The 18111-nt window shown below is 39.0% G+C and overlaps 1 long non-coding RNA gene across 1 annotated transcript in view; it reads left to right on the top strand.

Annotated features, from left to right (window-relative positions):
• LOC122213541 overlaps window positions 1-16903 on the top strand; it is a 205505-nt gene extending 188602 nt beyond the window's left edge. The window contains exon 6 of the long non-coding RNA XR_006199576.1: window positions 16801-16903. This is a non-coding gene — a long non-coding RNA (uncharacterized LOC122213541). The remainder of the gene's footprint in view (window positions 1-16800) is intronic.
• Window positions 16904-18111: the final 1208 nt, after the last annotated feature.

The raw sequence follows: 18111 nt of genomic DNA, 5'->3' as shown, positions 1-18111 counted from the left end.
CTCAAAAAGAAGCAGTGGATGAGAGACAGAACGCTAGCAGCTCTAACACTCTGGGTTATTATACACACAGCTAATGGGTTTGCCCAGTATGATTTGTTCTCTTGCCTCGATTGTTAAACTTGAAGATTAGCAGCAAATAGGCCCAGAAAATTGCGTAGGAACCCAAACTTGGTTTCACGTGGAGAGGAGAGGATTTTGGATTTAGTGGATACAAAAAGTAAGAATTTTCTTCTTACGGTAGACCATTGCTGTTTCAGATTCTGTTTGTACTTATCTCTATTAAGCTCCTTGTTGAAATGATCTCCTTCTTAGATGGTGGGAATTAAGGTTAATGTTCATTTTTAATATTCTATACTTCGAGCACCTTGCACAAGTGACTGACATATTGTAGATATTCATTTGCACAGTTACTACAATTTTTTATTTCAAGTAATTCTGGTCAGTCATGGAATTGGTCATCAGCCAAAAAATGTTTTCTTCCCTGCCCTGTGGGATTATTGGCCCTTTTTTGATCTCCCTGGAAAAATACCATTCAACTCATCAAAGACCTGCTGTAAGCATACCTGCCCTTGAGGCTCTCTCTCAAAGCAGAATAACCAATTAGGGAGGCACTGAGTCAATGGAGGTGTCATAGCCAAAGTATCCCAAGAATTTTGGTATCATTCCCAAGACCATCTCTACGGTGGGGCCAAGTGCATGAGACTACTTGCCCATGATTCTGTTGAATATCCTTTTCGCTTAGCCAGCTTTCTTTGCTTTGATCTGTATTTACTAAGCAGACTTTTAATTATTATTTTTAGCTCTCCTACCAGAAAAGAATGTGTTTGCTATTCACAATTAATTTTTTTGGTCCCTGTATTAGTTATTTCTCTCCCCAAAGTAAAAAGTTAATGTTCAGGTCTTATATGTTGGTTTTGAAGTTTTAATATGGGTCTGCCCCTGACATGTGGGCAGGAGTGTTAAAGAGTCAAGTTTCTGAGACTTCAAAGCTGAGAAACAAATCTAGACTTCAGAGGTAAACAGTAGCTACTAACTGAGGTCTTCTAAGGCTGCAACGAGATTTCAATAAGCCTGGGAGAAGTGCTATTGGAGACTGGTACATTCCTGAGGATAACATTTTGGAGTCGGATATTGCAGTAAAGAATTTGTTGTCCTAGGGCAACATGAAAAACTTGGGAAAATTTGACATTTTGCTTCATTATTCTAGAATGCCCTGAAAACTGTTTTCTCTGTCTTCATTTTTTATCACTCTAAAGGCAAGAGTAAAAGCTAAAAATGATCTCCCTTTCTCCCTGTCTTGTATTACTCCGCACTCCAAGCCCCACCCCCAACTAGAATACACATCCTTTTGTTTCCTGTATAAAGTACTTTCCAGACATGAAGTATCAAATATCCAGCAGCACAGAAAGTGAGGAGATTTTTTTCAATCAATCAAATGCATTTTTCTAATATTTAAAGATATTGTCATGTTGAAGCAATTTTTGTCTCACTTCCTGTGTTTAAATGCGAATGAATGGGCTAATGTGTAACTTGTATTCTATCTTTGCATAGTGGCTGCAGATATTTATAGCTAACCTTTTAAACAATAACACTGTTCCCAAACCTAACAATCCCATTCTGTTTTCCACAGCCTTTTTCATACCAGATGCATAGGACCTGAAAATAGAATTTCCTTAATTCTAGTCAGTTCCCCCATTTTCTCCATTTTCCATTTTGCCATTGAGTCTTTCTTTGCTCTTTTCTCCCACAAAGTAATTTTGCTCATATTCTTTCCCAGTAATTCCAAATAATTGAAGTATATCTTTTAAAAATAAATTTTATCTGCACAGATTGAAAATACAATTGTGTCAATGACAGTATTACTTTGGTTATTGCAGGAAAAGGAAGTAAACACCCTCTATATTCTTGGTCCAGTATACATCGAACTTATTTTTGTTTAATTCCATATTTTCATTTTATATCACAATAATAATAGATTCCTTTCAATGTGCATGTAACACATTTTTGTATTGAGGGTTCTGAGTATAATAATTTATGGTAATAAGCTTACCTGAAAACCAGCTTATTGCTACCAAAAGGACATACATTTAGATAGTTGTGAGTGCAAAATAACCTGATTGTTTTTAACATAATAGACTCATATTTTTAAAATACAGATGACTAAACAATATTAAAATAGATATTATCAAATTAACTGCTTTTGAAAACTTCATTTCCCTTATGTAAAATATAATTGTAAACTCACTTTGGTTAAAAACTTAAAGAAGTTTAAACAGGCACTGATACACCAACAAAATATTTCACCATTAAAGATCATCTGAGAATTTGAGGAAATTTCATCTTGCTGGTAACTAGCAGTAGAACATAATTTCTTCACTAAAAACAAGTCAAGTTGTACAAATTCAGATGATTAAGTTTTAAAAGGATCCTCAGTATGGAAATAATTTGCTAATATTTTCTCAAACTTACTAGAATACTGTTCTACATTTATGCCCGATATTTAATATATTTAAACATAAGAACTTCCTGCTCACCACATCCTTTTGCTTGTAACAGCAATATGTGGGAAAAAAAGTAAATTAATTATTATGAATCATTTCTCTTGAGTTTACTTCAGCCTATATGAATGTCTTTCACCTTCTTGTTTCATGTCCTATTTTCCATGTCACTTTCCAAATGAGAAATGTCAGCTCTGTTTTAGCTTTAACAATGTGTGGCTTTTAGATAGCACTTAGGGTTAATTGGAATTTTCTGTTTGGTTACATTCTGAAAATTAAAGAGTTTATCAATAAACCAATGCCATCATTTCCATTTCTGCTGTTCCTCAAATTCAGTCTGGGAGGTTGACTTTCATCTTTTATGAGAGTAACTGCCAAATATAAATTTCTTAACTATAGTGATTTTCTGGGCCATAATTTCCTTTTTTTAAATAAGAAAATATGGCATCTTTAAATGTTTCATATCATTTCATGGCACTTTAAAAAATAAATCGTATGTGACTATATAAATTAAATGGAACAATTTTCATAATTAAATAATTAAATGACCTAGAATATTATAAGTGTGTTGTTCATCTTTAGTTTAATGTGTATGTATGCGACTGAGGTAAAGAATCGACTAAGTTTAGTAGACTGGAATTTAACAGGAATGAAGGTCATATTTTCTGCTTATCTGTTTACGGTTATTTAACAAGAACCACACAGTACAACCTGTGAAAGAAAAGACATGGAAGTTGTATTAGACACTACGCTTAGTACAAGCCAACCACAGCATGGAAAAGTGAATATGTTATTTTGCTACATTAATAGAATTGTGTCTTAAATAATCCACTCTTTTTACTGATTAGGTCACACCTGCTGTATTGCTTAATCTAATTTTACAATTTATGGGTTTTTTTTAATTTTTTAAATTTTTGATTTTTTATTTTGAGAGAAAGAGAGAGAACATGAGCAGGGGAGGGGCAGAGAGAGAGAGAGAGAGGGAGGGAGAGAAAGAGAGAATATCTCAAGAAGGTTCCATGCCATCAGTGCAGAGCCTGATGCAGGGCTTGATCTCACAAATCATAATATCTTGACCTGAGTCAAGTTCAAGAGTTGGATACTTAACTGACTGAGCCACCCAGGAACCCAGAAATTTATGTTTTTAAAAGAAGATGCAGGCTGGGGTTCCTATGCAGTATTCCATAGAATATATATTATTAATAGCTATGGGGCCGGGGCAGGGGTGGTTAAAAGATTCTGTGGTCAACCAGTGGATTAGACAGATTTCTTTGCTGCAGGATTTTCCAGTGCTTTTAATATGCCAAGGACATTTTGCCTCTGTGTGGGGATAAAGTATGCATATTTGTTTAAAAATAAACAATAGAAATATTTTTTCCTCATGAAATGCCTGTTAACATCCAGGAAAATAACTTGAAGAATAACTGAGTTCTACAAAACACAGTGGAGAAAATGCTGATATAGCCAATTAGAAAATGATTAAATGGGAATAACCAGGAAACCATTCCTCCACTCCTCGCCTGACCTCCTCATTGCACTGGTGCCTGTCTTCTGGCCTTTCTCTGTGCCCTAAATGCTGTCTTGGAGATTAGCTTATATTCAAATAAAAAGAAAGATATATTTATTGGCTTATAAAATATCGGAACTAGACACAAGGACGTATTTGCTTACAGTGAACTTCTAAGTTTTGATTAAAGGTCAAAACTTGGGTATCGGGATGTGTGCAAATTGTTGAAGGTGGCATACTTACATTGCAATGTTTCCCATTAATGTGGAAAATTTCTATTGGGATTATCACGTATTGTATTGAATATCCCATAGCTTCAGACCTCTATGAATGTAAATGTTTTGGTGACATTTTCTTTGGGAGTATGTAGCATAGCAGAATACCATCATTAGTAATGATGTTCAGCAGATGCCAGATAGCCTTTCAATTAGAAAAGTTCCTATACGAAATGCAAAAGATACGAAAGCAGATTCCAGGGCAGTAGAGCACCCCAAAAGCCAGCCAATCCAGTCATTCATCTGATGATTGAATTCCTTCTATCTGTTATACATGAGTTGGCGGCTGGGAAGATGACGATTGCCCTCATGGTGATTGTGACCAAGCAGAGGCTGTAAGGTCAAAGCAGAAGTGCGGTAAGATGCTGTGGAGGGCACTGAGTTAAGTGGCCCTCGCAGTCAGTCCCCTCTTTTCCAAAATGTTATAAACTCTAGAAGGATTAGAATTAATCCAAAATATGAAGTAGATAGGAAATATGAAACTTTACATATTCCATTTAAATAACCTTAGAGACTGTGGAAGGCAATTACTGCCATCATTGCCTCCATTTTTTTTAAGTAACTGTTTATATGACGGTTGTTCCATTCACACTGTCCATATACACCGCAGAGGGGAAGTGCTTCAGGGAGGAAATGGGGAAGGGTTCATATTTGAGGAAGGCCCTAAAAATCAATAGGGGATATATTTCACTTTTTATTATTTCTTAGCATCCGATCAGTATTCGGTCTGATCAGGGCATTTGTAACATCGAGGGATTCCTGCCTGAAGCTGATGCCGCCTGCAGCGTAGCCATTGTAGCCTATGTAGCTCCTTCCTTCCCAGCTTGCACTTCTCAGATACAGTTAACAACTCTCGAGAGTGCTCAGGACTTCCACTTCCACTGGAAAAGCGTGAACATAGAACTTCCAGAAAGTTTGAGGAATCTTGAGCAGAGAGGACGTGTGCCCTACGCAACAGGATATTAAAATGACTTCCGTGTCAATGGGTCCTTTCTTTCAAAGTGAAGTGCAAGGTTGTGATACAGGAATTGTAAAAGGGGAGTTCTGAAAGTCATATGTAACCCTCAACCCCTCACTCTTATCAAGGTTGTAGAGAAAACCAGAAGACTCTGGATCTTGAGAGAGGTGTTAGCGTGTTAGCAGAATCTTTTCCTGCTCCCCAAGTCAGGAAGGTGAGGGTGCTTTCCCTTCAAACACATTACACATCATTTCTTCCAGTTACAGGAGAGAAAACGGTTTTCCTGATGATTATCCACGTTCCCTTACATTTTCAGGCACTACCCTAGGTATCTTAGTTTGGATTCCCCCAGAAGCAGGCCCTGGAAATGAAGATTTAAGTGCATGTTAATTAATTTTGAGGTAACCCAGGAACATTGGAGGGGAGCGAGTGGTGAGACAGAGAAGGGAAGGAATCCAATAAAGGTGTGTTCTCCAGTGCCTTTTGCCATGTGGGCATCTGAGGCCCAGCCCCGCTGGGCAACTTTGAAGGAGAGTGTGACACCAGACCCAGAACTGCATCCTCCATTGGGGGAGGAGGCTGGAGTATTTAATCTCCAGTTCTCTTCATTATCACCCGAGGCCCACCCCCAGAGATAGTAACGTTTTGGCATTCGCACTGAGAGAAAGTGCTTGGGTAAAAGTTGCAGAGGTTTGCAGAAGGAACCCTTGGACATAAACTCTAAAAGTGAGTGCCAAGGTATATGTGTGGGACAGTGACAACATCTGCCAAAGTAGGTGAGCTGGAATATAAATAAAGTAGCATGTTCAGGGAGGTTCCGTAATTTAAAGATAGTCACACAGCAAGTAAGGAGCAGAGCCTCTGGCTACAAAATGTGTTCTCCAGTCGCTTTCCAGCTGTTCCAAATGACCAGAAGATAATTTTCACCTTGTGATTTGACTCTAGAACAACGTTTAAGTAAGGACGTTGAGTGCTGAAGAAAGGGCATTTAAGTAAAGGATCAAGAGGAAAAGGTCTATGCTGAAAAGATGACTTAGTAAAAAGGATGTCCTTGATGAAGGAGTTTAGAAAGTTCAGAATGAAGAAGTCAATGTAGAGCATCATCAAATTCATGAATGACTGCCACGTGTACAGACAGATCTCTTTGGGCTCAAAATATAGAACAAGGACCTAATGTGAACGAAACCAGAGTTTAGATACCTCAAGTTGGGGTGCACGGTGTCTCCCACCCACCCTTCCTACCCTCCATCGCCAGATGTATCCCATAATGTACTGAAATCCCTTAGTGCCCAGATTAGTGCTTTCCTCTTGGTTCTAAAGCTCATCAGAAACAAGTTCTGGAATAAATAGCTCCCAGACCCAGGGCGTCCATTCCCAGTCCTCACCTACCTAACCATATGCACAGGTTGGCTCTTTCCATTATGGTAACTTTTTCAGGAGGATCATTACCATACTCTGCCCCTAGGTCTTGATCTGAGCCATTCGAATCCACATTTTAAAAATTTCCCTAATTTTAAACCTTAAGAAGAAGCTGTTGGATATTTTAGACCTTTTTCCTTTCAGAAAACCCTGAAGTTGACTCTGTCCCAAACTTTCCTCAGAACATTCATATCAAGGAAAAGAGGACTTTTTCCTAAATCATGGAGGGTGAAAAGGGGGTGGTGATGGATTTCCTGTTACCCTGTTTCTCCTGGAGCATTTATTTGAAGTGGTTGTTGCCATCATGATTACTTCCCTTTCCAAATATACCTCTAACAAAAAAAGAAGGACTGCTTGTGTTTCTATCACCGGAGAGTTTCAAACTGAGACTAAATAACACTTGTCAGGAATGTTCTAGAAGTGATTTATATATCAGAGGAATTGAACCAAATGACCATTAATCTTCTCTTCCAATTTGGAGATCGTATCTTTCTATGAGAATTTTCCAGCTTAAGAATGTATTTTCTTCGGGGGAAATTGTCTCTGTGTTAAATTTTATAAGCGATATTTCCATTAGGCCAAAACAGTACTTTCTCATCACAACATTTTTGTAAAACTAAGATATCTGAGAGGAAGTGGTGCCTCATTATCTGAGCTCATTATCTTAGTACTGGCCTCCGCATTAGCCTCGGAAATACTTGTGTGATTTAGCTAGGGGTTGGCAGATGGACTAATAGACAAATGCCCAGCTGCTTGTCCCAATTCTGATAAAGGAAGCCTGGCCCACACATTCACACAGCCAACTCCTGACAGCAGGGACCACAGAGCAATGGACATGGCATCTGCCTTTTCTAACCGCCACGTATTGCAAACAAGAAAGTGGAATGGAATGTTACACAAAATATTAACCAAATGCCCAGGTGAAATATAGCAAATTCATTAAATTAGTTTTAATGCACATTCACTAAAATTAAAGAAAGAGACATGGTGTGAGGAGGGGGATGAAGAGACAGAAATAGAGACAGAGACAGACCATGAGTCAGTTGTTTTGGAAACAGTGGGTCGTGGTGATTTTAATTAATGCAGTCCGTTTTGTTTTGAGTCTAAGTACTCATAAACTTAGCCTTCATGTTGCTAAAACCAAGCTTATTCCTGCATCTTATGAGATAAATCCATACCGTTCAGAGTTTAGTTAGGCAGGCTGTCCAGAGTTTGTTAGAAAAGCTATGCTGTGTGTCTAATTAATACCAAACACTTCTGATGCTAGCCTCTACTCACAGTCTCCCAAACACATGAAATTTAGTAATTGGTATAAATATGGCTTTGTCCAGAATTTTTAGTAACTGGTACAAATGTTGCCTTGTCTAGACTGATTTTAGCAGTCTACAATGATTTTTCCCTGATGTATATATATCTCATTTAAAATTACCCAGTACGCATTCCTCTTGCTACTAAAATAATTGAGTGTTACAGGGTTGAACATGGGCTGCGTCTTCCATTTTACTAATTAACACATTAATTTAAAAGTTAGAAATATTTAACAAAACACTTGCATCAGTATTTTTTAAAGCCTGATATTCCAAAAATTTGTGCCATAAATAAATAAATCTGCAGTTTACTTCTTCTGTGGTAAGGTGTTGCCTAACTTCAGGAACTCCTAACAAAACCATCTACATGTAAACACATGATTGAAGTTTGTTTTGAAACACTTTTTGAAAAGCATAAATTGAGTTCATGTACATTTAAATGAATTCCCAGGAAAATACAATTAAAGTAGTGGCTACCCAGCAAAATGACAAAATTAGGAAAGCAAAACCACGCAGAAAAATTTAACCCTTGAAGTTGTGTTGCTTAAAACAGGAGAGGAAAAGCCCTCTCCATAGAAGGAATGCCCGCATTGGAAACCCCCCTCTTCAGGGGCTTTGTCCTCTGTGCAGATTAATCTTTAATTTATGGACTCAGGTAGACTAAGTAACATTACCACTGAGTCAAAGTTAAGTTATCTTATACAGAGGTTTCTGAGCCCCCCCCCCTCCTGCTGAGAGCACCCATTGTTTTACCCTCCACCCCTCCACCTTACTGTTTACCTGTATTTTTTCCAGGGTTACCACTGCCATTATATGATCTTGGTGCCCTAGCCATACAGGCACAAAACTCAAGCTTCCTTGAGGTTTTAAAAATTAGAAGTAGGATGGAGCACCTAGGTGGTTGAGTTGGTTAAGTGTCCAACTCTTGATATTGGCTCAGAGCGTGATCTCACGGTTCATGGGTTTCAGCCCCCACATTGGGCTCTGCGCTGAAAGCAGGGAGCCTGTTTGGGATTCTCTCTCTGTCCCTCCTCTGTTCATGTGCATGTGCGTGTACAAGCGTTCTCTCTCTCTCTGTCTCTCTCTCTATCAATAAGTGAATAAACATTAAAAAAAAAAAAACAGAACTAAGAAAAACAGATTTCTTTTCCTGTGGTGGGAAAGCTGGGATGCTGTGAGTTCTGAATCTATGGGCAGCCATGCCTTCATGTATAAAGAAGGCTGCTGAGGAAAACACAGCGAAAAGAGAGAGAAAGATAGGTAGTGCCTGTGATGTTCAGTCCTGGATTCCTATATTCTCAGAAGTCCTACCTTTAAGTTGGCTGCCTGATAAACATTTCCACTTTTGAGTCAAGCTAGTTTAAGTTAGTTTGTCGTTATTTGGGATCAAAAAGTTCGGAGCAATATTCTTTGTGTGTGATGATGACTGATTGGAGCATGCCACAGTTTGGTCAGAAAAAATAGATACAAACCCCAAACATGTGCTACACTCACCTTTCGGATACCTTATCATCTGGGAGCCACACAGTTGCTCCATCCGCCGTGGCAGCAGTCACCTGTGTATCCCAGTTACCATCTTTCCATCTATATCCACATTTAGTTCAAAGAAAAACTCAAATCAAACTCACACAATGATTTCCCTGTCCCGGCTTCTGTACATGGTATACAACAATAGAAAGTACAGAACTACCCCCTCCCCTCCCCACACAAAAACCATTTACCTCTGTTGTGCAATCTTTTGTAAGTCTGACCATTCTGTTAATCACCTCTTAAGCGTAGTTAAAATAGCGTGATTACTAATGTTCCCAAACAGGCGGTCTGATGCAACACTCCAGATTGTGTGACAATCACTGAGACACTCTTGGGTTCCCTGGACAATGAACTATCCAAGGCTTTGGGCAGTCGGTGCGAGGAATGAAACCAAACTCCACTTTCTATGTGATTGGTAGGGCTTCCTCCGCCCGCACCAGGAACTACACCTTGGAAGCCTCGAGCTCTTTGAGCCCCAGGCAGCTGGCTCTCCCAGAGAGCACTTATGAACAACCAGCACCAAACCTCTGCTTGCCTACCACCCAAGCGGACTCCAGATCCTCACAATGGTGAGACTGCTCTCATAGTCACCCTTTCGGGAGAGCAAGTACAGAGGGGCAATGTTTCTTTTCTGCAACATATACTCGTGGGGGGTCCTGCAGAGCTTTGACCTCACCAGGCTCTCTCAGAGATAATAAAAGACAGACTGCCATGTGGCCTTTCTTTCTGATGAGCATGCTTCGTAAGTTTTGAAAATCTGTTCCTTCACAGTGTGCGACCTTGTGGAATTCACCTCAAGCCTTGTTGCGATACAAGCGGGAACCAGGAGAAGACCCACCTTGCTCTCCGTTTCATAGAGTGAGGTGGCATACCCTTGACAGACATCAGTAGTGCTTCTTCTTAACCACTCATTCTCTCTGAATTGCATGCAGAGAATGAACATTGGCTGAGCTGATTTTTATGCCCAAACTAGAGCAGAGAAAGCTCAAGGACTATGTCATAGCTAAACTGTGAAAATATGGTTTGAACTAAAGAGAAATGCTCACATCTGCCATCTCTTGGCAATACTGAGCATCAGCTCTGATGAATTCAATTCAGCAACTATACATCCCTGCTTTGCCATGCGGTCCCACGCACTTCACAGGATTAGAAAATGAGTCATATTCTCTAGCTGTAAACAGACCTCTGTGTGATCACAGATATTACATTCTTGCAGCAGCTGGCTTGTTTTATGGCTTGAACTTTTTTCACATCAGAAAGACTACTGCCTGGCCTTTGGCAGATGAACAGCTCTGTATGTGGGGTAAAAATACAAACCTACCAGTTCAGTAGTTACCTAACACTCCTCAGAGAGGAACCAAATGGGCGCTGGTTGGACACAATGGAAAGTCTGGATCTTGGGAGCTGAACCAACCAGGAGCACTGTATTGTGTTCAGAGTACTAAACTTAGGAGAAACCTGACATTGAATATGAGCCAAGTCTACACAGAGGATACCCAAAGTCCAGATTCCTTTAAGTCACTCAATCTTCAAAGCCAAAGGTGAGCCTGAAACCAGAAAAAGCTTTGCTTTTTAACAAAGCAAAAGGGGTCAGCAGAACTCATGCTCAGTGGGGACGGTAGGTGGGAGTTAGGGCATAGGGGGTGGGGGGAGCAGAGAGATGAGGTCCAAGGCATACACTGCAAATAGAATGGCTTTTATTTCCCAGGGGACTTAGGGATACGTGAGTCAGACCAGTTTAAAAGTTCAGGGCAAGGGCAGACAGCAGTATATGAAAACAATTATCATTCATGGATTTATAGTGTACCTGAATTATTAAATTTTCTTGAGGCTAATTCCAATACTGTTGAAAACACAAAGAGGTGCTTTCTGGTTGGTTTCATCACCTTGAAAAGTACGGAAGCTACAGTACAAAGCGTTTCAAAAAAGTCTTTCTGGCAACATAAATGAAAGCTGTAAAGCAAATACCTTTGCTGAATGGCAAGATGAGAGAGTTATTTCTGAATTGGAACCTAGAAGCTAAAGGGGAACACTTCAAACTTTGAAATGATAAAGCAATTTTCTGATAAAAGTTTTTACAAAGCATTTTCCAGTAAAGTGACCTTCCGTGTCTCTGGTCAAAGCCCAATTACTCATTTTCTTGCTCTTGCTGTGAAATGTTTTGAACTGATGTCAGCTTATGAGCTCCCACTTGGGGCAAAAATTTTCAACTTCTGTTTTTAAAATATGTCTCACATATTTTGTCCGACATTTATTCTTCCTCCTGGTGTCCATCATCTAATCTTCTATTAACATTAAAAGTAAAGTTAGTAAGTTAAAAAAAAATCTGCAGTAGCTAAAATTATACAAATCATGGCTAAAGAAAAAATATCCAATTATGAAAGAAAATAGAACTGCAGCGACACTCATTTGAACAAATTGCTATTTGCAGTTGTATCCAACAAATATGTATTGGCACTCACACTGTTCCAGGCACTGGTCAAAGCCCAGGAGATCAGCAGCAGACAAAATATGGAGACAGACAGAGTAGAAGAGGTAGGAATTAACAATACATATACAATAACAGTAAACAGTACATAATAATATATGTAATCACGTAAAGTATCTGGTATCACATTAGCACATAGTAGTGGTAAATGGAGTGAAAGGAAAAATAAAGAAAGCTAAGGACGATGGCAAGTGATGGAAATGTCATTTTAGGCACAGGTTCTCTGGAAAGCAAACCTAGAACCAGTATCCTATAAATGTTAAGGTCTAGAGATCTAGAGGCAAACAGACTTGGATTTTGAATTGCAACTTGACAGTTCATTAGCATTGTGTTCCCAGGCAGGTGGGTTGTCTTCCTAAATTTCAGTGCCCTAATCTGTGAAGTGGGGATAAGGGAACCTTCTTCAAAGAACTGGTCTGAGTGCTTAGCCCAATACTTGGCATGCAGCAGTGCTCCATAAATGTTCATTCTTACTGTCTGATGTGTGTGTGTGTGTGTGTGTGTGTGTGTGCGCGCGTGTGTGTAAAGCATTCATGCTCTATGTATCTGTGCTAATTTAAGGAAGCTTCTTCAGCTATCATGGCACCATGGTTACATCTGTGGCTTTAACAGATTAGAAGCACAGTGCCTGGATCTCTCTTATATCCCTGTGCATTTCTCCAGTTGTCAGTAGACCCACACTGTTTCTGATTAACTTATTTTCCTTGGGGTGCTCCGAAGTCATTTTTACTGTCTGTCTCTACTTTAACAAAAGGAAATGTATAATTGTTGAACTGCCAGAGGGTATAGTTACTGTTGTATTTTCCTATATCATTTCCAAAAGGTGAACATTTCCTACCAGCTTTCGAATCTGTCTTCCAACTGGGTAATGCTATATCCATCTTACGCCCAGTGGAGGTGATTATGATAAGGTATGAAAAGAAACAAACTGGCTTACATATAAAAAGACAGCTCCATACTTCCAGACTGGATTCTTAGCAACATTGCCACAGATAATAGATGTGACCTTTCTAAACTGAGGAAGGTTTTTTCTTTTTTTCTGCTTTCATAGACAAGAACGTCTGATGATGATGGCAGATTATGGCCTGTACTCTGACTGATTTCCCTAGCACCTCAGCACATCACCCAGAAATTTTTTTTATTTTTATTTCCTTATTACTCAGCTTGACTGCATACTCCTCAAATCCCTTCCCACACAACCTGGTTATTCAGGTTACTTGGGGGATCAGCCAGAAAACTACTTTACCAGAGGAGTTTATGAGACAGACAGGTGACTGGGAACAAATTGTAACTGGTGGCAGATCCAGAGCTAAATACCAAGGCCTCTGACTCCTGGACCCCTGTGTCCATTCACTTACCCTCAGCTTCCCTGCCCTGAGTGAATATGCCAAGATTCCCACAAGATTAACAAGCAGGAATATATTAACAGAGAAGGAGTTGATTTTTTGCCCTGAGTATGAATTTTTCTACAAACCAGCCACAAATGCCATCAACACGGGCCATGTATAACCATAATATTATTTAAATTTATTCTACTTTCATAAAAATGTGTAGTAATACAAAACACTAGTCTTAATGTTTTGATCAATTTAACAGATAATGAGATTATGTGTCCTGAATACTAGCACCAAAGACTACAACACATCCTATGAAAACCGGAGCTCTAGCAAAGAAATTGGAATGTGTCACTACATTTTAGGTAGTTGTATCGTTCCAAAATCAGTCATGTACGGGATGAGGTTCATATAGAATCCATCTGGTGCTTGAATTCACAATGGCTTTTTCTTTTATGTTAACTCGCATGTGTGCATAAGTTGTTATATATCTGTTTCTATCAAGAGAACCCTTTATGAATTCCTGGTAATCATTTCAAAAGGGTAAACATATACAGGAGGCATCAGTCATCACAAATAAAAGCAAACAAAGAATTTAAACTCCTTGTGCCTCCACACACATACAGTTATTGACAAAATTCTTTAAGTTAAATATTGCTTGAAAACTATAAGTTAAAATTGTCATTTTTCTTTATTTGGAAACAAGGAGTGGCCTTTATGCAACAGCATACTTAACTAAGCATTTCCCTGGACCCTGTACTTCAGGTGACCCCACATCACACAAACACAAACAAACACTAAATGTATTAAAGAGCACCTAGGTGCCACTGTCCCTGGGAACTGTTCAGTGCTGCTACAGCACAACCGGGGGCTCTAAACACCTGTTCTAATGATTGACACCATCCAGGCCTCTGAGACACAATTATCTATGTCTCTTGCCCTGCGTCCTGGCTGCTGTCATGAGGACCGTGCAGGTTTACGGGCTGTGCCACTGCAGATGCTGGCGATGAACGTGACTTCAGAGAGGAGAGTATGAGCAAGGCATGTTTAAGCAGGAGAAGAGACAAATCAGTCTACTACCCAGATTCTTCCTCTCGAACAGCATGAACGCAATAGGGTCTTACATTACGAAGAACAGAGCATCCCCTTCTAGGAATATATCGTAAAGCAAAAATTTAGTCTTATTAAAAAAAAATAGATGCAAGGATGTTTTTTAAATCAGAATATTTATTACAAAAAGATTATTATTTTCTTCAAAAAAATGTCCCTAAACATTGTAAAGCTCCTAAAGAATTCCTTCAGCTTGATGACAAATGTAATGAATTAGCTGGTCTGAGAACCCTCAGTGGTCACAAAACATAATGCAGTACATTTGCAAAAACTTATTATGACTGCGTTGCCTTTTATGACCTCAAATCAAATTGACCTGCTCGATATGATTTAGGGTATAGCTAGGGGAAATGTTTGTCTTGCTAAGTTTAAGGAACAATAAAAAGGACGGGATAAATCTGAATCCAAGCTTGGTCAGGCAAGACCACTATTTACACAACAGAGGCCCCAGTTCATGTACATTACTTCTCACTCAGATGCTCATTTCCTCTTTCTTTGGGGGCTGATATCTCTGGGTTCCAGATTTCCAAGGCAATGTAGCCAATTTTAAAGTCCAATAAATATTTTAAAATACAGCCTTAAGGAAAAATGGAAAGAGAAAATCCCAGGACAGAATTTCAGGCAGTTTTAAAGCAGGACTCCAACTCTAGTTCCACGATCTTTGCTGCCTTTGGAATAATGGATTTGTCATTACCGAGAGCAAGGGGAAGCTACAAAGGCAATTAAGATCTCATTTTGAAAAGATCCACTTAGGCTTCTCATTACATTGTTAAATAAAATTAGAGATATGATAGTATTCCTATTTTTAAATTTAGATACCACAGCATACAAAATTAGAAGTTAGTATACAGTTTCTGCCAGGGTTAATATTTACTCCTTAAATTCATCTGCCTATTGCTGTGGAATGTGAATTTTAGGTCATAAATGTGGATTGAAAACCAAAGTGAGGTAAAGCAGTTTAGACTTTAGAAGGACACTGTATTACAGTACACTGTTCTTTCAGAAAGACTAAGAAAAAAAAAAGCTTTGTATTAGTCAGTAGTGTTCAGTGTGCTATTTATAAGGGGAAGTCAATTATGTATACATATATAATTAATTAAAAAACATCTGAAGTGGGACGCCTGGCTGGCTCAGTCGGTTGAGTGCCCAACTCTTGATTTTGGCTTAGGTCATGATCTCATCATTCATGGGTTTGAGCACTGCATCCTGCTTGGGATTCTCTCTCTCTCTCTCTCTCTCTCTCTCTCAATCTCTCTCTCTCTCTCTCTCCGTCTGCCACTCCCCTCCTGTGTTCTCTCTCTCTCTCCCTCTCTCTCTCTCTCAAAATAAATAAACATTAAAAAATTTTTTAATCTGAAGTAATGCTAAATTGTTTACAGTGGTTATCTCTGGTAAGGGAATGGGGTAAAAAGCAGCTAACTTGAGTTTTTGCAAGAAGTATATGTTCACGTATTAAGTATGTGACTTGAAAGGGAGAAACACTTTTGTAAGAGAGCGGGTGTTGCATATTGTTTGCTCTCGTTTCCTACACTTACATAGCATGTGTCTCGTGCCTGGCTTTTCAAATTGTGGTGGATAGCAGAGTTCCAGAGAGCTCTCTAAGACACAGAAGAAACATGGTGGATTTTCTCCATGGTCAGTTATTTAAAGCCTTATTTTCTTTTATGTTAAAGCAAAACTTAAAACGTAAAGTAAATAGGATACAAAATTTGCTCAAATTATTCCTGTAAAACACAAAGCCTCAGTCGATGTCGTACTTGCCATGCACCACTCAGAGGCTCCGATTTGTGGGGAAATGAGAGGTGCAAAGTGAAGCTTGGAGAGGTTTAACGACTTGCCCAAGTCATAAGCTACTCATATCCATTTGTTTAAATATACAAATAAACTTTTTTACCAAGGCATGATTGACATATAACATTAGTTTCAGGTGTACAACAGAATGATTCAAAGCTCTTATATATTGCAAAATGATCACCACAATAAGTCTAGTTAACAAAAAAAAGTTTTTTTAAGAGAGGGAGAATGCAAATGGGGAGAGGGGCAGAGGAGGGGCAGAGAGAGAGACAGAGAGAGAGACAGAGAGAGAGAGAGAGAGAGAGACAATCCCTAGCAGGCTCTACACTCAGCACAAAGCTGACACAGGGCTCAATCCCACAACCATGAGATTATGACCTGAGCTGAAATCAAGAGTCAGATGCTCAACTGACTGAGGCACCCAGATGCCCCAACAAAAGAAACTTTTTAAAGAAAAAATGACTTTATTTGTTCATCCTTACTTAACTGCTTTTTTTCTTTCTTCTTTTCTTTATTGTAATCATGCACACATATTTTTGCATACATGTAACTGAATGTAATTTTTTTGTTATATTTTTAGACAAGAGGTGAAAATGGTTAATTGCAAAAAGTGTGCGAGAGTTATACCAGCAAGTGTTGTCATACTCGGGATGGCAGTGGAATGTGCAGAAATACGAAGACATCGTAGGTAAGTGATTTTTTTTAAATACTAAATATTAGAAAACATTAATTTTAAGGTTCAAATAACCTTCAAAGGTTGTTTAGGGAATATTTATTTGGATGAGCATTTGTAGTTTTGGGACCTTTAAATTCCTGATGTTTTTTCCAGTCTTAATTCCTACTCATATCCCTTGTTAAAGAAAAATCATTCTGACACTTGTTAAAAATGGCAAGGAAGGCTTTGTGCAAGACTATTACAATAGGGAGAGAAGTCGAGTTGAACTCTGAATATAGCAAAGGCAGACAGCAATAGAAAATTACTCAGAAATCAAGGGTGGGGAATTCTTGTTAAAGCAGGCTTACCAGGATTCCTGCTAAAGGGAGGCCAAATATTTAATGCCAAGGACAAGGGATGAGGAGTTTGATCAAATATCAAGGGGAGGGATTCTCACTAAACTGATTTAGTAGGATGCTTGCTAAAGGCAGGCCAAGGAGGAAGCCTCGTCATGAAGCAGGCTCAGAGGAATCCGACCACAGTTTGGTCAAGGAGGGGTCTTTGTCACTTTGGGTTCTGTTTTCTATTTTGTTTTACTCTGTTCTTCCAACCAATAGCATCTGCCCCCACGAATTTGTTCTGGCTAAATGCCAAAACCAGTCTTCGGTGGCGAGAGTGAAAACGGTAAGATATGACCAATTTTAAAATAGTTTTGTGGATTTTGGAAGCTTTTCGACAGTTAAAACACACAAAAATCGTTCTCTGACTTCTAAAGTATTTGTAGGAAAACAAAAAGCACACTTCTCATCAAGTGGTTAAACAGGCTTTTTTGAAATGATTGTCCTTACACATTTGTCAGGAAATTATACAAGTTTTGGCCTTACCCCAGCCACTTCCTCCCTAAACAGAAGGCATGAAATAAATGATGCTTCTGCTAAAGATGCATCCCTCCTCTCCCAATTTTAAAAACAAATTCCCAGGGGCCAAAGAAAACATTTTATTTTGAAAGTGTACTTCATTTTTCAAAGTTGTTGTTATTTCCTGCATCACACAGTATGAGGTTTCATGTGGTAGCTCATGTAGCCTTTACAGCTAAACATAAGGTCCACGAACAAAACAATCATGGCCCGTAGAAAGCCTGGAGGCTTAACATCATGGCGTATACTGCTTCACTTAGATGGGCTGGTACTGATTTTCTTATATATCAGGGGACGTCTACATAAGAGCCTCCATGAT

This window comes from Panthera leo, chromosome A2 (genome assembly GCF_018350215.1).
Source record: "Panthera leo isolate Ple1 chromosome A2, P.leo_Ple1_pat1.1, whole genome shotgun sequence".
In the NCBI taxonomy this organism is placed as follows: Eukaryota; Metazoa; Chordata; class Mammalia; order Carnivora; family Felidae; genus Panthera; species Panthera leo.
This window is presented reverse-complemented; position numbering and strand designations above follow the sequence as displayed.